General features: G+C 38.7%; 1 protein-coding gene across 1 annotated transcript in view; it reads left to right on the top strand.

Moving 5' to 3' along the window:
• The first annotated feature begins 3395 nt into the window (after positions 1 to 3395).
• The window catches only part of COL21A1 (collagen type XXI alpha 1 chain), a 186243-nt gene continuing 164733 nt past the window's right edge, over positions 3396 to 24905 (top strand). Inside the window, exon 1 of the mRNA XM_060164109.1 lies at positions 3396 to 3525. The gene's annotated coding sequence lies outside the window, so the exon portion shown is untranslated. The remainder of the gene's footprint in view (positions 3526 to 24905) is intronic.

A 24905-nucleotide genomic window follows, 5' to 3' on the forward strand; every position in this document is an offset into this window, starting at 1 on the left:
TTGAAGATGGCCGTGTATAAATGACTCCAACACAGAGGCCAACCATGTCTCCACGTCCTTCTTCACTGGGAGAACTAGAATGAATCATCTTTAGAAGAGTTTCTGTGGGAAAAGGCCTCACAATAAATCATTGGTTAGAAATAGGCTAGTTTCTCACTTCTATGTTAAGGTTTAAATCTGAGGAAAGTTGAATTTGCCTGTCAGCCTCAAAATAAAAATATAAGAAATTGTGACCCAAACCCTGGGGAACATGAATTCATTCAGTGTTCTCTTGGCCAGGAACACTTGGGACTCTGAAATTGAGGAAGAAAGAAGCTATAAAATAGAAAGATTATCTCCAAACTCTCTTGGACTGCACTTTTGTGTATACTTGTAATTTTCATTCTTGCATCTTTACCTGGCAATGTGAGGGTCTTATAGTTGGATCTAAGAACATGCCCTCAGAAATAAAACATGCAGATAATCCAACCCAACTAGAATATAAGTCAAATTTCCTTGGGTTTTTAAAGTGGCTTACAAAAATATCCATTATTGGTGCTTGGGTTTTTAAGGGGACTTATAAAAATATCCATATTGGTGCTAAGCTGTGATATTAAGCTTTGATAGTATTTAAAGTTATAACTGTAAGCAGGACTTAGACATTCTGTTTTCTTAAGGGTCTTTCATCTCCAGAATTGCTTTGGGTGTTCAATTTAGGGCTCTTGCAGTTGACAGCAACAGAAACCCAAGCCAAATGAGCATAATGAACACAAAAAGGGTTTACCCAGAAGTAAGGCTAGTTTCAGGACCCTTGGGCTTTTTGCATTAGTTTCATTCCTTTGTGCGGTAAATATTTGTTTATACTTCTCATGGGAATGCATTTTGCTATCCAGGTCTTCATATTGGAAAATTATTAAATATTCATTGATATGACCCATGAAGAAACATATTTACATGACAACGGACTCTAACAGGAATGTCTGAATTAATGGATGAGGGAATGTGAGAAACGGTGAACATTCCGAGATGTTTATGTCTTCCCTGAATTCAGTAGGATTTAGTTATTGAATGAAGGCATTTATTTTCTTCTGATTTGTATTTTACTTTATTAAAAAAAAATTAAATTGGAGTATAGTTGATTCACAATGTTGTGTTATTTCCTGCTGTACAGCAAAGTGAATCAGTTATACACAGAAATATATCCACTCTTTTTTAGATTCTTTTCCCATGTAGGCCATTACACAGTACTGAGTAGAGTTCCCTGTGCTATACAGTAGGTCCTTATTAGTTATTTATTTTATATATAGTGTATATATATCAATCCCAATCTCCCAATTTACCCCTACCCCTCTTACCCGCTGGTAACCATAAGTTTGTTTTCTACATCTGTAACTCTATTTCTGCTTTATAGATAAGTTCACTTTTACCCTATTTTAGATTCCTCATAGCGATATTGTACAATATTTGTCTTTGTCTGACTTACTTCACTCAGTATGACAATCTCTGTTCCAACCATGTTGCTGCAAATGGCATTATTTCATTCTTTTTTATGGCTGAGTAATATATCATTGTATATATGTACCACATCTTCTTTATCCATTCAACTGTCCATGGACATTTAAGTTGCTTCCATGTCCTGGCTATTGTAAATAGTGCTGCAGTGAACATTGGGGTGCATGTATCTTTTCAAATTATGGTTTTCTCTGGATATATGCCCAGGAGTGGGATTGCTAGATCATATGGTAGCTCTATTTTTAGTTTTCTAAGGAACCTCCATACTGTGCTCCATAGTGGCTGTACCAATTTAACAGCATAGGAGGGTTCCCTTTTCTCCACACCCTCTCTAACATTTATTTTTGTAGATTTGTTTGTAGATTTTTTGATGATGGCCATTCTGACATGTGTGAGGTGGTACCTACAATGAGGTATTTGATTTGCATTTCTCTAATAATTTGTGATGTTGAGCATATTTTCATGTGCTTACATAGGCAGGACACACTTTGATATAAATTAGAGCAAGATCCTTTTCAATCCACCTCCTAGTGTAATGAAAATAAAAACAAAAATAAACAAATGGGCCCCAATTAAGCTTAAAAGTTTTTGTCCAGCAAAAGAAACCATAAACAAAATGAAAAGACAACCCTCAGAATGGGAGGAAATATTTGCAGAAGAAGCAACCAATGAGGGATTAATATCCAAAATATACAAACAGCTCAATATCAAAAAAACAAACAACCCAATCAAAAAATGGGTGGAAGATCTAAATAGACATTTCTCCAAAGAAGACATACTGATGGCTAAAAATGAAGGCATTTCTTTGTGAAGGTTCTCCCCTGGGGAGAAATTAATTCACACATTCATTCAGCCCAGATTTATTGAGCACCATATTCCAGGTATGGGTCTAGCTGCAGAGGATAAAGCTGGGAGCAAGACCAATTCCCTGTCCTCTTAGAGCTCACCTTGAGACAGATGCAAGACACAAGAATGACTTGTTAGTAAAATTTCAGATAGAGATCTGTTGAAAATAAAGTGCGGTGAGGGGATGGGAATGGTTGTGAGTGGTTCCGTCTGGAGGGGGGCAGGAAGAACTTTCTGGAAGGGACATTTGTGACATGAATGAAGAGAAGCAGGCACCTGTAATAAGGTCTGGGACAGAGTTTTGGAGGCAGAAGAAATAGCAAGTGAGACTAGAACTCACTGCTGTGGATAAGGAAGGGCAAAAAGTCCCATGGGGGGCGGGGCGGAGCAGCGTGAGAAGTGGGGCGAGTGATGGGTGAGAGCCAGCTGGGGCCAGAGCACGTTGGCGGGGAGGGGAGGGCGGCGGGTCTAAGCGCATGATTGTTAAAGAACTTTCTGGCTGCTCTGTGACCGATGGACTAAAAGAGCAGAGCGCAGAGCATCCCCTTATCGGTCACCTTATTCCAGACCTTCCCTGTCACTCCTACGTCCTCGAAGGTAACTGCCTATTTGAACATGAACTTCCCCTCAGGTTTTCCGGCAGCTTAGGTCAAAGGCAGGTCCACCAGTCAGCTGCTGGGCGGACCAAGTGACTGACCCTAGAGTCCAGAGGCCGGGCAGGGGACCTCCTTGGATCCACGCAGGTGATGCTCTCAAGGTCCTGCCTCCCGTCGTCGCCCTCGTTCTTTCCATCTCTGGGTGGCCTTGACCTCTCCTCCTTCCCCGGAGTGCCTCAGCCCGCTTCTCCCCAGTCCTAGCGGGAGGAGAGCTAAGCTGACTTCTACCAGGGTTCCCTAGGAGCTTGCACTGAGGATCCAGATCCAAAACCCACCCTCTGGCCGCTGCCCTCGGAAAGGGGGCGGGTGGGGGCGCGAACCTTATCTCGGGCTCCGCCTCCAGGGGCCGGGAGTGTCCCTCGCGCGCTGCACCGGCCGCCGCGGGCAGACAGACTCCGGGCTCCGGGAGGGCTGCTGATCCGCTCTAGCCCAGGTCGTGTTCAGGCCGCGACCGTTCACTCCCGGGACACCCCGGGCCCACGCGGAGCGCGTAGCGGCTGCGACGGCACCCCTGACAAGGGACGCGCGCCAGGTAAGGTGGTACCTCCTCCTCCAGTATCCTCGCCCGAATGACAAACAGGGGACTTCAGGCTGGCCCTCTCGCGGCTGAAGTTTCCAGTTTGCACTCCCGAGGGTGCAGTTTCTTCCCGTGCGCGCGGAGGCGGTGGGTGAGCTGCGAGGTAGAATCCGCGCCCAGGCTGGAGGCTGGGACGCAGGATTTGTCTGGCAAGGTTACTGGGTGGTCATATAATCTTGGGAGCCTGTCTGGGTTCTGATTTCTGTTTGGAGTGTTTGGCCTCTGGGAATGAATAATGCGCGGTGATTTACACCCCTAAGCTCAGCCCCCTGGTCCTCGGTCGGTCTTTCTGGAAGGGGCTCTGTTGTCCACACGTGGGGCGCGAGCGCACGGGGCGGTGGGCTGCGCGGTGCCCCCGAGGCTCTTTGAGGCTGCTGCCCAGGAAGCTCACTCAGGGGAGCTTAAAAAAATCTGGTGCTGCGGCAGCACCCGGATCAATTAAATCAGAATCTCCAGGAGTGGGGCTCAAAACTTCCCAGGTGATTGCTAGGTGGAGTAGTTTGGGAACCAGTGAGTGGGGGCTGTGGTTTTCCAAGGAAGGAGTGGGAGGGTTTCTGGACAGCAGCGGCAGCGTCACCTGGGAACTTTTAGAAATGCAAAATCTGGGGCCCGCCAAGGAGGCCTAGACCTCCTGAATCTGAAACTATGGAGGTAGGGACCCAGCCCTTTGTTTTTTCTTGGACCGTGCAGGTGATGCTAGCACTTGCTCACTTTTGAGAACTCAGGGCTGGATCTCAGTGGAGGGAAGGGCAGACACCTTCGAATTCCCCTTCAGAGGGAGGAGGGAACAGATCCGTTTTCAGAAAATCTTGGGTATTCATCAGTAGGATTTTGCCCATATTAAAAAAAAAAAATACTGTGGACTTTGGAGGATCCTATAAAGGGCAGAGACTTAGCCATCATCTCGAGCAATTTTTTGTCATAGAGAACTTTTTCTTTTTTTTTTTTTTAGAGTTGAAGCCAAAGAAGAAATGTACCTAAGAATCTCCTGGCTGTAATAACATGAATGTTTGGCCCCTGATTCGATGCTCCCCATCACCCCTGTCATCAGTGCATGCTACAAGGCTCATATAAAGTATTTTTTAAAAAAGCAATTGGAGGTTTCAGGGATTCATGCCAATTCTCCAGAGTGAAAGGGAATTCAGCATTGCAGGTCTATGTACTCTCTGAGTGGCTCCTTTTTTTTCTTTTTTTTTTTTAAAGGATCTTTTTTTTTTTTTTTAGATGTTGGTGGTAGGAGTTTATTAATTAATTTATTTATTTTTGCTGTGTTGGGTCTTCGTTTCTGTGCGAGGGCTTTCTCTAGTTGTGGCAAGCGGGGGCCACTCTTCATCGCGGTGCGCGGGCCTCTCACTATCGCGGCCTCTCTTGTTGCGGAGCAAAGGCTCCAGACGTGCAGGCTCAGTAGTTGTGGCTCACGGGCCTAGTTGTTCCGCGGCATGTGGGGTCTTCCCAGACCAGGGCTCGAACCTGTGTCCCCTGCATTAGCAGGCAGATTCTCAACCACTGTGCCACCAGGGAAGCCCTCCTTTTTTTTCTTTTAACAGAGATCTGAGATTTCAAAATTTTGGCGAAAAAAAATTCCAGCTCTTCCTAAGTCATTATTACAGAAATAGAATGACTTTGCAAATAGGCTTAAATGGATTCAAAAATCTGACGTTGGATAAAAAAGCTAGAATAGGCATGACTGTGGTCCTAGAACATGTGTGCTGGGTGAACACTGCTCAGTGTACAGAGACTTCCTGTGCAGAGAACATTTATTTTCCGTGCCAATTTGTAATGAGGTAGAGAGACCTTTAAGGGACAGGTCCTAAGCTTGTGTTTAGATGCTGGGGGGAAATATAGGTAGTGGTGAGGACTAGGAGCCTGGATCTGAGGCCCAAGCTGCAGGTTCAAGACCTACTCTTCTGCCTCTCTGTACTCTGGGGCAGTGGCATAACTCTGCGAGCCTCACTTTCCTCATCTGTAAAATGGGGACTGCAGTAGTACAATGCATACTTCATAATTCTCATGTTGTCAGAGTTAAAGGAAATAATGCTTCCAGCATAGTCAATGAAATATTTATTAGCTCAAAATATGCACACACACACACACACACACACACACTTAAAACAAAACAAAAACCTAATCCCCAAACACTTTGGAATGAAAACTGTGTTGATAACATGGTCGCATATTTTATCTACACATATTTACATACCAACCTCACCCTTAGAATTTACAGTTTTTCCTTCTTACTAGAATGTGAACATATGGATGTCCTCCAATTATCTTCCTAATTTTATTACATGTTTTATATAGAAATTTTTAGAAAAATATTTTTAGTAGATTATCTTCAAGTCAACAGCCCAGTTATGTATCTACTCATTGTCTGTGGTAAAGAATTTTACCATCTGGTGGAATTTATAATCTAGTCACATTCAGATATAAATAGTCTTAAAATCTGGCTCTCCAGAGTATCATTCCTTATAAAAGAAAATTCAAATGGTAGGCATGGCATGCTGTATCCCCCAAGAGAACCAGTTTAGAAGTACTATCTGGTGTTTCCTAGGTAATTAAGAGGGAGAAAGAAATGAAACCTTATTCAATTACATCGAGGTTTGTTCAGGATAATGTAAAAGAAAGCAAATTGAGGACACATCAAGGGCTAAACTGGCAAAAAGGATAGGTGAGGTAGTTCAAGTGTCCTTTTCCTCCTTAAATGCAATAATTTCAAAATGCTTCAAAACCACATACAGAAAAAGCAGTTTGATTGGAAGTGATCTGGATGATCCTCTTAGGACCAAATAGTTCTAGTAAAAAAAAAATTATGGGTATTAATTCCAAAAAAGATGCCAAATGATTCTGTACTTTGAAATGAGTCTTGATTCACCTTTAATTTCAGTTATAAATTGAATATTAGATTTCTAACTTAGGGTGCCTTTTTGGGGCTCATCTCCCATCTTTAAATGTAAGAGGTTGTACCCTTGCAGTTTCCAATCTTCTGTGACTTCTAGAAGACAAAACATAATGCAAGTTTCAGCATATAAACATCTTAGTAACTCCTCCATTCAGGAAATCAGGTCTTCATTAGGACACTTTTAAAATTACAATGTAATATTATTAAATTCAATATAATAAGAATGTAAGGTTATTAAATTAAATGTAATTACAATTTAATGTAAGTAGGGTTTTCTCTTAGGCTCACTATGTATTGAAATGAGGAGTGCCTCTGGGCATGAAAAGGGAAGATCAGAGGCACCTCTCTTGATGGAAAAAATGAAGGCGTGTGGAAGCCAGTATCCTGGATAATTTAACTGAAGAGCTGAGCATCTGTGATGTCGCAATTCAGCGACAAGATGTGGCGGCCCAGTGAGTGGTCAATTAGGAATGATCACTACTGCAATGCCCCACAATGATTTTGTGATTCTCCACTTGAAGCCACAAATCCTGGGGCAGAGATAATCAAAAACAAGTTAGCTAATTGCATTTATTTTTCATAATTTGGCTCACTTGGAAAGATCTTGATGGCTTTCATTTCAGTGCATTTATTTTGAGGGCCCCATTTGTTCCAAAGTTGATGGTTTTACCACTAAGGCCAATCTGGAAAGTCTTGTGAGTAAAAACAAATCACAGGAAAGGGCTATATGTTTTTATTTTGTATTTATTATCTTTGGATTATATTTCTCAGCATGCAGTAGTAATTCTTTAGTTTGATTCATTAGCATTCTTGTGGGAAACAAGTTGAAATATTTATTTCTGGCAAGTGATCCAGTCTCACACAAAGAGAATTAGCCATGGAGGCTGAGTTCTCGAACTTTCTCCATCTCATGGTAAAGGACACTCACTCTCAATCCAAAATGCTAAGCCTTGAATCCTGACTCTGTCACTTACTAGTTGTTTGAACCCGGACAAGTTGCGTAACCTTTCCTTACTTCCGTTTCCTCATTAGTAAAATTGGGGTAATGGTACCTACATCAGTGGGATTATCATGAGGAGTCAATGAGTTAATGTCTCTAACGTTCTACCAACAGTGCCTGGCTCACAGTCAAAGCTTAATAGGAATTTGCTATTCTTTCACCTTGGACGTTAATAAATAGTTTAAGCTGAAGCTCTCTTTTCTCTTTTCACCTCTGAAAATTGGATCCTGAAAAGGCAGTCCTAATTTACGTTATGTTCATTTGATGCTTTTTCTGTTTTAGCTAGTGGGAGAATTTGCTTCTGAATAAGTGAAGTCCTTCAAGTTTCTCAGAAAATAATACAAGCTTTTGAACAACATTCTAAAGCTTCCCAAATGCTGCTGCTGCTGGCTTGAGACCACACTTTGAGAATCACTGCTTCACTCCACAAGTTCCCAAACTGGACTGCACACTGGAATTACCTGAGATCAGTGTTCTAGCATGTTGATCCTCAAACTGATTAAAAAGTTAATCAGTTGGGTTAATTTATTGTGAAAGTAGTAATCATGTGCTTTGAAAAAGAGAGGCTGTGTAACAGTACACATTAACTGTATACATGGAATTCCCGTATACTGATAGAATTTTTAGGGATATTAGAATTTGTTTAATCTAAATGAGGAAACAGGGTCTTGGAGACCTCATTCTTGGCTAAGGGCTCAGGAATAGTCAGTGGTGGCACCAGATGACAACAGGTTTCCTGTGTTCTACTCTGTACATTTTTCATTCAACTACCTTGTCTTCTGAAAACAGGTAATGTGACAGAAGCACATAATCCAAGATAGGGTGTCCTGGGAATGCTACTCACCTACCTGTCTCCCTTGACCCAGTTTGATTTCAGGGTTATTAATTGAAAAGCTTTTCTAAATGAAAAACCACTGACACCAATATGGCCAACTTGTAAGAAAATAAACCTATAGCTATCAATTGTGAAAAGGATGATTTTTTTTCCACTAAGTTTACCATTTCTAAGGATTCAACTGAGTTTTACCTCTTTGCTGTTTCTTTAGCATTTTGGCTTTTACTAATGAAAAACTCAGAGATATCTTTGAAAATTTCAGGAAACATTGAGAATTTTCTCAAGTCCAAGTTTGGTGACCTTCTGGGAATCCTGCCAGTTGCTTGTGTTTGATTCACTGTATAATTTTTGTTTTGACTTGTCTTGTTTTGATCTAGGTCAATATAGCCATGATTGCAGTGTTATGTTACCCGTTAACTGTTTGATTTTACAGTTATTGGTGTCAAGAAGAAAAGATTAAGGACCAACAATATTTTCTTTTTAAATTCAAAGTGAAAAGAAGTTCTAGTGAAGTTTGAGCTTTATAGGAAGTTCTTCTAAATATATTTTTCAGAAATTTAGTCTTTTAACTTTTTATTAGGTAACTTTTTATTAGGTAAATAAAAACAAACACTCGGAATATATGTCTTATATTTTTATGTTAACTTTCAAATCCACATGTGATTCAATGATTGAAACAACTTACTGAATTACATACTTTTAGAAATGGTAAACCTTGCTGTTTATGTGTTTTTCTACTTTATTAGGAAGAGAGAGTTTGATTCTACCTCGAGGTCATGTCTAGGCACATACCAGTACCCAGAATTAGATAGAATGTTAAAGATGAGGCAGGGAGGAACATTCTTTGTAAGTGTTCAGCCAATTATCACATAGCGCTGAAGTGCCTACCCAGTGCTTGGCTATCCCAGGGGGATTCAGAGAAGTTGCTATGTTCGGTTTAGTAAGTCTATTAATAGCCAATTGGCAGTTTTCTTTTTTAAATGGAAAAATCCCTTTAATATATTATATAAAAATAACATTTTGTACATATTTTTAAGTGAAAAAATGTATAAGGCAAAAATGGTTTTGATTTAAATTTAGAAAAATCAGCAAGCATGGCATGATGTGTCACTTTGTTTCTTCTCAAATCATTTTTGATTCCCATTTAACATAATGTCCTGAAGCAATCTTTAGAAAGGGTTGAATATGAATTAAAAAAAATCTCTTGAAATACAGTTGATTTATAATGTTGTGTTACTTTCAGTTGTACAGCACAGTGATTCAGTTATGTATATGTTCTTTTTTAGATTCTTTTCCATTATAGGTTATTACAAGATATTGAGTATAGTTCCCTGTGCTATACAGTAAATCCTTGTTTATTTTATATATAGTAGTGTGTATCTGTTAATCCCAAACTCCTAATTTATCCCTCCCCCCTTTTCCCCTTTGGTAGTCATAAGTTTGTTTTCTATGTCTGTGGGCCTATTTCTGTTTTGCAAAATAAGTTCACTTGTATCATTTTCTTTTAGATTTCACATATAAGTGTTATCATATGATATTTGCCTTTTGCTGTCTTACTTCACTTAGTATGATAATCTCTAGGTCCATCCATGTTGCTGCAAATGGCATTATCACATTCTTTTTTATGGCTGAATAATACTCCATTGTGTATACACCACATCTTCTTTATCCATTGATACACGCACCCTAATGTTCAGTGTAGCACTATTTACAATAGCCAAGACATGGAAGCAACCTAAGTCTCCATCGGCAGATGAGTATGATTTGAATTTGTATCTTGGCAAGAAGTGGAGAGGTTATCCCAGAGAGAGGCACTGCAGAGAAGAGAAACACCCACGATCCTGAGAATGCAGGCAACTCCGTTACCTCCCTGTAGAAACTCCCCCTTTCCCTCGGGCAGTTTGCCTTTCCATCCTTTCACAGTTCCTTCGCTTTTCATTCCCTGTTCAAATCACTTGTTAAACAGCACCTCTGGACTAAGGTTTGAAATGAGAGAGAATAAAAGATGCACTGTGGGGGGCAGTGATGCCACAGTAACTGTCTTAGCTAGAATGGTCTAGGCATTTCCTACTTAGGTCCCTTTGGAATGAGGAGGGAGCGGAGGTGAAAAGTAAAGGTGGGATTCAGAGCTCTTGATGGAATGTGGAGGCACATGGAACGTTATTCAAACTCCTATATATTTAGTGGCAGCAAGCATGTCAGTGTGGAGTGTGAGCAAGGAAGTACCCACAACCTAAGTTATGTGTCATTTCTGTTCTACTGTATGAGTAACGGTATGGTAGAATAGTATTTATATATGAAGTACTAAATAAATAGACACCCTCATTATTTCCAAGAAGGCTATGGACCAGGAAATGGGAAACCTGGTTTCTCATTCCAGCCCACCACCAACTTACTAAGTTGGTAGCTTATCAGAAAAACCTGCAGTAAGAGAGAGCTGAGAAGGTGTGATTGTAAAGGCTTAGTCTTATTTCATTTTGCTGTTCACATATTTTTCTTTTTCTTGGTGAAAAGCACCATTTGAGACCATCATGGAACATGTAAAGAATAGCAGATTAGAGCATCTGTGCCCAGAGTTTAAATCAATGTGGAGTAGCATCCTTTAGGGAATTAGTCTCCTGAGAAATATAGCATTCATTCCTAAAATTCCTATAACAATGTTCTTGAATGTTCACTGAAGATGGACGTTCCTGTGAATGAGAAATAATGAAATAACAGATCTTTTTATTTCAAGAAAATTGTATTTTCCTTTTCATGAGGCCTAAACAAATTTTTTTTGGCCTCCATATGGGAATTATGTTAAAAATATTCATTGGTCTTTTCAACACTTGAAAAAGAATTTCTGATTCTTTCTTAATTATGGGTTTTGTAAGGGGAATCATGTTTATATGAGTAATCAAATTATATTTTTGAGCTCAAAATTGCATGTTTCCCAAAATGTTAACAGTTGCATTTGGGAGGTAGCATGATAGATATTTTCTTTCCTGCTTTTCTTTGTTTTCTCTATTTTTTAATACATATGTATTACACTTACAATGCAAAGATAAATGCAAAACTACACGCTTTGTAGAAGGAAACATATGAAATGGTAATTTTGAATTCCCATACAAATGAGAGAGAATGATGTTGCAGTGTGATTCATTTATGTTCTTATAATTCACAAAGTACATGTTGTGCCAGATGAACTTTGAAATACCAGACACACTAATAACAGTAAAATCTGGCTAAAATGACACAAGTAATTTTTCTTAAAATCAGAACATCACTTTATTACTCCTTGTGAATGCCAAAAGAATATTATGTACTCTAATACCTTAAAGCCATTGAAGATTATAGCTGAGATTGGGGTGGGCTTTATGTAGTTATGGCCCTGACACTTGGTACGTGTGTGACCTTGTGCATGGTTTTTAACCTTTTAAAGCTTAATTTGCCCATCTGTCAAGAGAGGATCATAGGACCTTCTTCATACTGTGGTCAGGAGGAGTAAATGGAATAATGCACATGAACCCTTTAGTATAGTGCCTGGCAGGTAAAGGTCCTCAAATTTGCTCAAATTATTTATTATCATAAGTATTCTCCCAACTTCTAAGCTTGTTCACACGTGTGATTTGGATATCTACCTTGTGGAAAGTGGGTTGCTTCTTCAGATGATGCTATCCTCTGGGCAGCCTGGGTCATGGAGGAGAGGCAAATCCAGATTTTTACCCTTCTCCACTTGTGCTGGGAGATGCAGGGGAGGGTGTCTCCTGAAGCTAGCAGTGTGCTAGGGGCGATGACAGAGGCTTTGGAGAGCAACTCCTATGACTCTAAGTGCTGGAGTCTGGGAGTCTGGCACCCTTTGCCATATGGCACGGTCCCTGGTCACTGCGATTGTTGTGGGAGGTTGAGGGTGTCCTCAGGTCTATCTTGCAGCTGCAGGTGGTTTTTCATGAGCTCCTGGATTTTAGCAGTTGAAGAGGTCTCTTTGGTCAGGACCCTGGATTGTCCGTCTTAGGCTCTGGGAAAATCAGAAGATCGCTTTGTCTCTGGGCAGAGTTTCAGTTCCCATTTCCCTCCTCAGCCAGGGGCCTTTGTGCAGCTGCAGCCCAGACTCTGGTACATCTGTATAGGATATACATTAATTCATCTGTCTGGCAAACAGCTTCTCCAGCTCTTTGTATAGATTAATCTAGATCCTAGGGATGCAGCAAAAATGAGACATGATCCCCATCCTCAAGGACTCACATTCTGTTTGTAAATTTCCCCATGACTGCTTGGTATGTCAGGGTTGGTTGTTATACCCCAGAGCTCCTAACCCTAGTCCAATGTTGCTCCCAGTAGAGTGCTTCAAGGGGGGTGAAGGGGTTGACTTCATATGTTAATTGCTCCCACACCCACTAATCTGAAGGTTTATTATTAGGGTCCCTGGTTGGATCTATGTTTTCCTCAAAACTGCGATGAGTTTTACATATATAACATGCATCAGTAAGTTTCTACAAAGTGTTTAGACTAGGCACATAGTCTACCAATCCAAAAACTAAACTAAGCAAAAGACCATGATGAACTGAATTGAATTGACTGAGGTTTGACAGAAGGAAGTTATGGAGATACTGGGAAAATCAGACTCGATTATTTTTAGACTACACATGTCAGAGTCCTGGAAAAAAGTGTAAATATTTTTGAGCTCTGATTCTTCTCAATTAGTTAATTAAATGAATGTCTGGCCAGTTACCAATATAGGATATTGAGAGCCATTTGTGCATCTGTTTCCTTAACTGTGCCTCGAAATAATTTTAATTTTTAGCTGGATAGTGTAATGTCACATCGGACACTTTTTGGCCAGACCTATTACTTCATTAAATGCTAAGCTTGAGTAGGGCAATGATTTTGTGCATTTTAAATGTTTCTACGTTGTCTTGGATAAGGCTGCCAAGTTGAATTCCACATCTTCCTTCTAGTAACCTGCCATGTTTTAGATCTTTGGGTCTAAAGCAGTCTAAGTAAGACTAGTGAAGCAATTATGATTTCATATTTTCAAGCTTGATAGGAATACTAATGACTTTAATTTAAAAATAAATGTGTGCACGCTTTCCTCTTTATCCCCTCTTCCAGTTTTTCCCCAAAGATGAGCACATATCATAAAGGTAGCTGCAAGAAGAAACTTTTTCGTTTTCCTTTCTTTCATCATTTTCATATTGCCAATCCTTAGGCAAGGCCAATCTACTTTACTCAAGACAGTGTCCTCAAGGAATCCGATTGTTACAGGACGGCAATCTTCCCAAAATTCAGTGAAGAGGAGACATAGCCCTGCTTCTCCAGAGTGTAAGACTTTGCTACTATTACTCTAGACTCTAGAGAATTTCAAATTTTGACTTTTTTTTTCCCTTCAAAATCTTTCTCCTGGGATTTCCACTTTCTCAGAGCTGTCTATTGATATATGCTAAGGCAAAAGGGAAGACGGTGTATTTTATTTTCCGCAAAAGCAGCGAGAATGGGTTTCAGTTTCTATAACCATTGTCTTCATTGGGGAGTTGGGAAGTTTTAAATGCAAAATAAGGAATTTTGATATATCAAGAGGGCAGAGGGGAAACAAGAACTCCCAAGGAAGCTGTTACTGTGTCTTTCATCCCATCACAAGGAGCTGTTGATAACTATAAAAACGTTGATTTTGTACTATATGGGAAAAAAGTGATGAGTCAGCAAGTTAAATTTCAGTGGCTCCCTGGGTACCGAGCAGACTGAGGTTGGCCATGGTCCCAGGTTGCTTATGATATGGTTGGGAAATGCACTATTTCAAATATAATTTTGGGGAGCAAATAAGACTCTGTAACTGAGCTCCAAATGGTCTAATAGTGGAGGTAGGCACCTTGGAAGACATGGTCTGTTTTTGTCATGATTTGTTTCATGGAGGATGTATGGCTTGAACCTGCTTTTGAAGTGTGGTTTAGTTTACACACACACCATAGTCAACCTAAATCATAGGGTTGGAAATTATCTTACAAGTAATCGTTGTTTATAATACAAATGTTGTTTATACCAATGATGCTTGATGTGTTAACCCCCCCTATAACAAAACTGATGAGCACATGATCTCCAGTCTGGTCGGCCTTCCCTGGACATACTGAGTTTTGATTCTTTCTGGCCATTGGTTGCTGAGTAGAAAGGGTGTAGCCCTGTTCTTTTCTCACTGTAGCCCAAGCTAATTTTTGGCAGCCAGTTCACACTAACAACTTCAGTTTATCATTAGCTAAGGACTTTTTGTCTCCTCAGCTCTCCTGCTGTTTGGACAACAGATTCCTTTTAAGCATTCCACAATCCAGATTTTGGATCCCAGGATTTTTATGTGTTTCTTTTGAATTTTGTCTTATTGCCGTTGTCCCATTATTTATCCAGGTGAGATCTTATCCACAGGCTTTCATTCAGTCAGTTAGAGATCTTTCTCAGCTTTGCTTTGTCTAGAAATTTGATTTGCAGGTCATCATTTTCCTCGCTTGAATTGTGAATGACCAATAAACTGGACAGGGCGCATGCCAGAATTCTAAAACATCTCACTAGAAACCTCCTACATCTGCTGTTACTCTCCATGGGGGAGCCATTTAATAAGTTTTATATCCAAATTACATTTATGTGCTTTTACTTTTGAAATACCATTAAGTACAGTATTCTACAGGTCATACTGTACAGCACAGAGAACTCTACTCAGTATTCTGTAATAACCTATATGGGAAAAGAATCCGAAAAGGAATGAGTATACGTATATATATAACTGAATCACTATGCTATACACCTGAAACTAACACAACATTGTAAATCAAATATACTCCAATAAAATTTTTAAAAAATTTTAAAAAAATGAAATGAAAAAATGTACAGGTCTGTTTGATGTGATTTATTCTTGGCACTTGACAAACATCGTGTAATGTTTAGGACTCATTCCTTTTGTAAGTTTTTGTAAGTGCGTGCTCACAAACAGGAGTGAGGCTTAGAATATCTAGCAACCAGAAAAGCCAGGGCATCAGCCTCCCAGCTTGGGCACAGGGCAGTCAGAAAAGATGGCAGGGCAGCACTGCTTCCTGCCAGCTGACACTGTTTTAAACCCTCAGCCTTGGGGGTTTACCAGAGGCATATGTGCTCTTGACCTTCAGAGCTATTTCTTTTCTCCTCTCTTTAAGTTCCTGATGTTTATTACTCAGACCCTGAGCACTGGTTTATATTTCACAAATTAAGATGTGTTGTGAAAGAGGCTTAGAACTGAGAATGGGTATGGCTTGTTTAAGGAGCTTGATGGGAAGAGAGGGCTTAGAGTGGGGAGAGTAGGAAATGAGATATTTTGGTACGAGGGGCCTGGAGCCCTTCCATAGAAAGCGGTCACTGAAGCAGTGAGGGTGTCTTTGTTTCTGGGCAAGGGGCAGTGGCCAATTGGCTGAGCACAGATCTGTTAATCACAGGCCAAAAAGAAAAAGTCCAGAAGAAGAAGACCAATCAAGACAAGGGATATCTTTCAAGAGATCACTGAAGAAAAATTGCCAAGGGCACTGTAAAAGCATTGATTATCTCAAAGTAGAATAACTCTTGTGGAGGGTATGATCTTAAACAGAGGGAGATAAAGGAGCAGGGTATGGGGTGTGGGTGAGGGAAGCCATTCATTTGGGAGATAAGGAGATCATTGATATTCAGGTGAGAATTTCCATTGGTGATGAGGATATAAGCACAATTTTACTGACTTTTAGAAAAAAATGAATGATGAGCTTTTGAAGCTGTAAGACGTGTATAATAATTGCTTGCAATGTATGGTCAGTGGAAAAGAGTAGGGAAGAAGCTAGAAGAGGCAGATTTAAGCAGAGAAACATAATCTTTCTGCCTTTCTGGTTACCATTACAGTTTCATTGTTACAAAATATTCCTTCATTAAAGAGAATACTTAATATGTCAGTGTGAATGCACATTTCCCCCTTAAGTACCATACTGCACTTGGAAAACCTTTGTGGCTCTATTATTCAAGTGCTAATTAATTTGCGGAATATCCTCCAAGTAAAAGTACAAAGATTTGTGTTCCTCCAATTTTAGAAATATTCAGTCCTGGCCATCTCTGAATCTGTGAAGGGGAAGGGATTTTGAATATAAAGAAGAAGGAGGGTAGGTATGAGGACGCACTGGAGGAGCTGTGGAAAATTTTCTGTGGGCCATTGTGAATTCCAAATATGACCTTCCAGATGGTTCTAGGCTATCATTGTACCTCACTTTAATACCTGAGCTACAAAGGGGAAAGGGGGGTGGGGAGAGGGATAAATCAGAGGTTGGGATTAACAGATACACACTACTATAAAAATAGATAACCAACAAAGACCTACTGTATAGCACGGAGAACTATACTCAATATTTTGTAATAACCTATAATGGAAGAGAATCTGAAGTTATCTATATCTATATCTATCTATATATCTCAATCTCTGTGTTGTATACCTGAAACTAACATGATACTGTAAATCAACTATACTTTGATAACAAAATTTAAAAAAAAAACCTAAGTTAGAGAGCTCTTCTTCCGCAACATTTGCCTTGTGTTTATTTTATGGAGTTGGTATTCTTATTAAAAGAAATATGAGAGGGATGAAGGTTCGTAACACATTATTCAGGTTATTGTCAACTCATTCACAGAGATGATACATTTAATAGGGGAGAGCAGAGTCTGGCATTAACTGTGGACTGGCTGGTGTTCATGTTGTGGTTCCAGGCTCCTCAAAAGTGTCTGCGTTGAGCTGTACAATATCAGTCAGTTCCCATGTAACCAGCATCCATTTCTCTTTCCGTCTGATGGTCTGAGGGTCTGAGAGTCTGAGGTTCATTTGGTTGGTGGATCTGTCAGTTGGGTTATCAATTTCACTGCCTCTTTATCTTTCTTTCTTTCTTTTTTTTTCTTTTAGAAAAAGTATCTCTAGAAGTGTTTATTATTGTACTATTTGTAGAAGATATAGAAAATATCCTAAATGTTCAGTACTAGAGAGAAGATTGATATTTTCATTGATTATGCAACAGCATTAAAAATGATGTTTGACAGTAAACATGTCTTTAGATATAATAGGTAGGAAATAGTAAACAAATTAATATACAGAAATGTTCATGTCAAAATATTCAGAGAAAAATGGATACAGTTTTAGAACTTATTTCTTAGGAAATGGATCTTTTATAAATATGAAATATTCCTTTCTTGGCCCTGTTTAATACTTTTTTGCCTTCAATTCTATTTTACGTTGTGTACCTATTTAGTTTTATTAGCATTTGCCTAGTGAATTATTTTTCTGCCTCTTTATTGTCAACATTTTCTGTCACTGAATTTTAGGTGGGTTTCTTGTAAGAAACCCATATATATGTGGACTTAAAGAAAGCCCACAATCTGAAATATTTCTGAATTCTAAAGAGTCAAAAGTAACTCATTGAATTTTGTTATGATTGCTAATATGTTTGAACTCTTTTTCTTTATATTTTCCATGTTTAACATGCTTTCTTATTCTTTATTATGATTGTAACTCTTAGTTTTTCTGTCTTTGTTTGGAATTAATTTTACTTCATTTTCTTCCTCTACCAGTTATTTCTGGAAGTTATATTCTTATTTATATAATAGTGATTACTATTACATTTCTTTATATCAACTAAAACTTGTATTTTCCTACTAATAGCTGTTGGTATCTATCCCCCTCCCCCAAGATAACTTACTTGTTCTATTTACATGATTTTTATCACCTTCACTGCACTCCATCCCCCATTCCACAACCAGCTCCCAGTTTGAGGGCTTGTGTTTTATTTCCAGAATGTTATTAATATTTTTCTGGTAACGAGTTTAGACTGAAGTTTATTTTGAAGGAATGGTTAGCAGAGGCCAGCAAATTTTGTTGATTTAAAAAATATTTCTATCCCACCATTAGCTCTTAGTTTTATCTTCTTGTAATTTTTTTGAAGAGAGTGAATAGGCAGTAGAGTTTTGAAGAGTTCAAATGTTCAAAATATCCAAAAATGAAAGTTTCTTTGGTTAAGTCCAAACCTATTTCCTTCAGGTACAGCAGAAACCAACACAACATTGAAAGTAACTGTATTCCAATAAACAAAACAAAAACCAAACAACAACAACAAAAACTATTTCCTTCAGAACTTTGAAGATTTTGATCCATTATTGTTTAGCTTCACTTTTGTGATAAGAAAGCTCTAGAAATCTGAATTTTGTTCCCTTTAGATATCGTCCCCATTCCTGCCCCCTACCACTCAGCCTTACAGAACCTCTTAGGATGTTTTGCTTTATGCTTTGAATTATGATTTTTCACCAATATTTGTATAAAAGGTCTTTTTCCTCCCCATTCAAGAAATTTGGTGCTTGTGAGACCCTCTCAATCTGGAGATTCAAATTTTATTTAGCTCCAAAAGCTTTTATTTTACCTTTCCTTCCATTATTTCTACTTATGTGTCATTGTATTTATTTTTTCCTTCTGAAAACTCTTTTTTAATATTTTGTAAGATCTGTGTCCTTTGCATTGCGGTCTGGTAGAATTCTTCAGCTTGGTTTTCCATCTAGCTACTTCCCTCTTCAATTATTTTTCACATGCATCTCTGAATATATTAATATTCATATTCAAATATTCTTACACATATCTCTAAATATATGAATGACATTTAAGCTAGTCTGTCTTCTTCAGACTGTTATTAACTCTTTCTATGGGTGTTAGTTACTACACCTGCTGAGTTTGTGGGCTTCCTCCACAGTGCTGGTTTTTATTGTTCACATCTTTGTGTTTGCAGTTTTGTGTTTACTACCGTACAGTTTTTTTTTTTCTGTTTACTGTAGCTTACTGCTAATGACTGTGGGTTGGGCAACATACTGGTGCCATGTCATCTGGACATGGCTATTTTCTGTTCCTCCTGGGTTTGTTCGTGGCACACCTAACTGAGACCGGTTCTGCCCATCCAATTCAAGAGCCCAGACTCATGGCTTCCCAGGGATCTAAAGGAGGAGAGCTGCATAATGTCCAAGAGGCCATGTTCTTCCTCATCTGCACAAATCACTTCCTCAGTCTGAGAGGTATCCATCTCTGTCAGGGTGTTCTTCCTCCTCCTGCTCTGAGAATCCTTTTTCTTCCAGCTCTGAGCAACGCTGTTCCTCTGACCTCCCCAGCAGTATAGGCAATGGGGTTCTGAAAGGGTCACATCCAGTGTTACTCTGACAATATTTTAAAGTACCTGTAATTGTGGAAAGGAACAAAAGTCATTTTGGCACCTGCTTTATTACTTCCTCTCTGAAGTGAACATTCTGGACCAAGCAATATCTGGATAGCCATAATTGCTCCTTGGGCTCTTGGGTGATATGGCTTTAGGGATATCATTTGCAATTTCTCGTGAACAACATTTGGATGCTATAAAAAAAGAACATCTCCTTATGAACAATGTCTGACATATTGTAATTCTGAGTCTGCACTTGGCACTTGCTAGAGAAATGTCAGTTTTCCAGCAAGAACAAAGTCCAGTGCAGCTGTTTCTGCTTTCACCATGGAATTTGGAAGCCTGTATAAGAGATTTTAACCAACCAGTTTGGGAGTGAACAATGAGGTATGAGATTTTCCCACCTTATGAGTTTCTTGCATTGTAGATGGCAAATTTGATAGTAATGATACTATCTTGAGTTCGGGTATTATGATACCTTTTAGAGCTCCTTTCTGCAAGAATTTTTTATAAGTATTTAATGACAATGTCACTTCCTATAATTCATCACACATAACGTCACACACACACTCGTCTCACATAACAGGGATTTAAAGATATCTTTTTAAACATTGCACACTGTTCTCGTTTGCCAAGGTGTGGACCAAAATATTTACAAAGTAGAAAGTTTTCTAGTTCTCTTGGGTTGGTTTTTCCTTAGGAAAGTTTCATATTTACTCAGTTTGAGGTACAGTATTGTCACTTTCCAGAATACCAGGCATAGTTTTATTAAACCGTAAGAATAAAACACATTTCGATGTCCAATTGCACATCCTCCACCCACACCCCCCACTCTCTGCCATTTAGAATATCCGGACTAGTTCTCTCTGCCATCCCAGTTGGCAGAAAATCAAAATACGACTGTGGTATTTGTTTGCTAACATTTGTGTGTGTGTGTGTGTGTGTGTTGAGGAGAACAATGTAAAATAGTTTAAGAAATGCCACATTTTAGGATTCAAAACCCTACTGCAAGCATTCAGTTGGATTTGTGTAGTACTTGTCATTTGTTTAACAGGACGACCATTTTCAAGGGATTATTTTTTGGTCTGATAACTTAGCAATAACAAAAAAAAAGCTTTCATGGAGAGAGAATGATCAGTGACATTGTGCATATCTTCGGAGCTCTTTAAATGTAATAGAAATAGGTATGCTAATTTTGATTACAAAATACTAACTTAAAGAAAATTCAGAGTATATTTGATCTAGTAGATTCAATTTGGAATAATGGAAAGAAATAACTTTTTGGAGGGATTTGTTTTAAGAAGCTAATTGTTAACCTTGTATTTAATGGAATAAATAATTCGATAAATCATTTAAGAGAACAGAACCGTGGGTAATTTGAAATGGAAGAGATCCTCCAGCTCACTCCTCTCTTCCCCTCTGTTTTGATAGAGGAGATACTGAAGTCCAGCCAGCCTTGTTTTCTTGCCCAGATTCCTATGGTGTCTTCGTGGCCTTGCTGGGTCTGGGATGCAGATGGTCCAGCTGCCAGTACAATCCCTTTTTCCCCACACCTAGCTGAATAAGGTCAGGAAGGAACTGAATATTGTTGACTCATCACTTTTAAATAAGTTATTGTTATTGAACTCAATATAATGCTTCTTTAATTGGCAAATGCAGATGTTCCTCATTTTCCATGCCAGAACTTCCTTTTATATGGTAAAAAATTGCACACTAGTGTATTTTTGAGGATGGGCTTTTCATTTTCCATTCTTTTAATAAAGTTAATCATGTTTTATTTGGTTCTCTTGAATGTCAGGATGGTAGATTGTTCACGTTGGCTCTTTTCTTTCCTCAGGAAACATCTCTGGCATACCTAGTGAGGTAGTGGAGCCATCTGGGAGGTAAAAGAAGATTGTACTGCATGAGATATTTACTTGTTATTCTTGGCTGTTTAGCAGTCATTTCCCCCATAGAAACAAAAGGCTGGCTTTTGGACTGGCAGGGCTGTGAAGGGTACATAGGAAAAGAGCATGACAGTGTATTTGGGGAAAAGGGTAAGGAAACACTGAAATTTGTTGAAATTCTTGCATTTAAATAAGCACTTACAAACATTTCACATGGAAGATAGAAAGTAAGAATTAAGATGAATTCATTTTGTAAAGGAGAAATTTGAAACTAAATAGATAAATACTTCATTTCCCCCATAAACAAACACATAGAATGTGCATATTTCACATTTGTATTTTCTTAGTTGAAGATAAAAAGTAGAATATTGGAAATTTGGAATATTAAGTCTGTGACAAGGAGTGAGATGCAGTAGTTATTTTGCAGTTTTGAAATATGTGCTCTGCCCTTAAACATCAAAACGTAAGTAAGCCTGATAAAAATCATACATGACAATAAGGTAATAGCAATACAAAGTAAAATAATTTTTATTACCATTCATCTTGGTCAAGGGTGCCATTTAAATTAATATAAGAATTGTATATATTCCTCACCAATATAATTAAGCTCTGTAGAATTAAGGAAAATCTTTTGAAGCTTGAAATTTTTTATTTTAGGAGAAATAAAAAGTCATGGAATTCTTAAACCTTGGAAGGTGCTAAAAATATGTCACTTCATGATGGCATTTCTTCTTAAAAAAATTTTATTGAAGTATGGTTGATGTACAATGTTGTGTTAGTTTCTGCTGTATAGAAAAGTGATTCAGTTATACATATATATACATTCTTTTTAATATTCTTTTCCATTATGGTTTATCACAGGATATTGAATATAGTTCCCTGTGCTATAAGGTAGGACCTTGTTGTTTATCCATCCTATATATAATAGTTTGCATCTGCTAATCCCAAACTCCCAATCCTTTCCTCCCCCACCCTTTATGGTATTTCTTAATTGATTTATTATTGAGAGAACATTATATTAAAGAAAGAGTAAAACTTGGACTCAGTTCTTTGAGATTGATACTATGGATGTAATACCATGTTTCCCTCAGTCTTCCATGGTAGTCATAGAATACTGGATTAAAAGAGCCCAGTGTGGATGGATATTATTTTGTTTCTATGTCTCTGGCTTAGTTGGGGCTCTGTAGAACAATGACTTTAAAACTTTTTTTTACAGGACCCATAGGAAGGTATTTTATATTGTGGCACATCTGTATTATTTGATAGATGTATACCAAATGTTTCATGATAAATATCTACCTTTTCTACATGTATGATGTTCTGACATTTTCTCTTCCATTCATTCTATTAAGAAAACACTGGTAACGACCCACTAAATTGTTTTCACAATTGACTGATGGATCATGGTTTGCAGTTTGAATAACTGCTGTAAAAGTCCTCCATAATTTTTTTTGGGGGGGATGATGAATTTGTAGTTATATGTGATTATTATTAACTTTGTTTGCCAAATATATTTTGGGTACATGATTGGTTGACATCTCCTGACCCCATGTTAGTTCTGGTTAATGAGTTCAGTGGAAATCAACATATGTTTCTGGACTGGAACATTTAATTGCTGGTTCGAGACCCCCCAGAGCTCTTTACCTCTGTCATGGAAAATGGCCATGCTCCTTAGAATGGGTCTGAAAATGAGTAATGTGGATTAGAGCCTGTAGCCAGCCCCCAGTGGACATAAAATATGAGCAAAAAATAAACCTTTGTTGTTAAAAGGCACTACAGTTTTTGGATATATTTGCTATTCAGTGTAGCTTAACCTTTCCTGTTTAGTAGATGATAATTCAATTACGTGTTGTGCCGGTGGGAAAGAACCTCCATTTGAAATATTAACTTTGCCTAAAAACACATAGAAGTTTAAAAATAAGTTAATTATTTCTGATTTTAAAACAATATGTGTTCTTTATAGAAAAATTGGGAAACCATAATAAAAAATTACATATTCATGATGCTACTACCTGGAAAACAATTTTGATATTTTTATGAAAGATATATATATATATGTATATATTTACAAAATTAGCTTACTATGTAGTTTTGTTTTTTTCTTACTTTTTTTTATGTCATTAAATATTCTTGGAATACACAAATATCATGCCTCTGTATATATGTATATCCATCCTATAGATGAACCAGGGTTTATTAAGTTATTCTTATACAGTTAGACATTTTAGTTTGGTTTAATAGAGTTTCAATGTACTAAAATCTCAGCCCTGGGCACCCAACAGCAAATAGTAAGCCAGGGTAGGACCCGCACCCGCTAATGCTGCTTTGCGTCAATTGCATCTTCTCATAACCCCACTCCTGGCACATAGTGGGTCTACATATTAGCTGTCAAGTAAACAGTTCCATATGTATGTACCTCATATAAAGTTTATACTTAATTTTCTAAAAATTAAGAAGCTTTTTATTTCCTCTCCTCCATCTCCCAGCAAACAATTAATTTGGTTCTGCTTCTGAGTTCTTTTGCTTAGGAAAGGACCAGAGGCTGGGTAATTCTCATTTCTCCCCTCCACACCGACATGATCCTGCACATGGCCTATCTCAACTCCTGAATTTCTCTCAACTCCAGTCCCACCCCATGTCCTGCCTCAGGTCCTCCTGACTGCAGAGACCTTTCTGTTTTCTTATACATCATTCTCTCTTTTGCTGCTACAGTGAAATTTCTAAAATGTGAACCAGACTATGTCTACTGAAAATCTCTCTGTAGAATCCCAGAAAGAGCTTTAAAGACAAAATCCATTGCTCTTCCCTTGATTTAAAAGGGCTTTCATGGATTGTTTCTTGAGGACCCTCTCCATCACTGTTATTCATTGCCCTCACTGCCTGCTGTGGACTGCATTGTGTCTTCTCCAAATTCACATGTTAAAGCCCTCACCTGTATTTGGAGGTAGGGCCACTAAGGAGAGAATTTAGGTTAAATGAGGACATAAGGGTGAGATCATAGGATTTGTGTTCTTAAATGAAGAGACACCAGAGGGTTGGTACCCTACCACCCAACACACACACAGGCAGCAAGATGGCAGCCCACCTACAGAGGGGTTTTAACGGAACCCACCATGCTGGCACCTCATCTCGGACCTCCAGCCTCCAGAACTGTGAGGGAATGTGTCTGTTGTTTAAGCCCCCCAGTCTCTGGAATTTTGTAATAGCAGCCAGAGCTGATGAAAACACTGCCCCTCATTCCCTACAAGTACTTCACTCCAGAAATCTTAACTCTAGGAAAGCTGTTTCACTGAGCGCATCCTGCTCTTTAATCGTTTTCCAGGCATAATCAGATACTATCTTCCTCTCCTCCTAAGGTTACCTACAAATCCCTGGTTCTCCTTCAAGTCAGAGGTCAGACTTTACCTCCTCCTGGAAGGCTTTCCCATCTCCCCTCCCAGGTGGAGTTAGGTCTTCATTTCTCTGAGCTCCCCTGGTACCTTACCTATACCTCCATTAACATCTCTCCTCTTCTATGGCAACTGCATAGTTG

This window comes from Lagenorhynchus albirostris, chromosome 10 (assembly GCF_949774975.1).
Source record: "Lagenorhynchus albirostris chromosome 10, mLagAlb1.1, whole genome shotgun sequence".
In the NCBI taxonomy this organism is placed as follows: Eukaryota; Metazoa; Chordata; class Mammalia; order Artiodactyla; family Delphinidae; genus Lagenorhynchus; species Lagenorhynchus albirostris.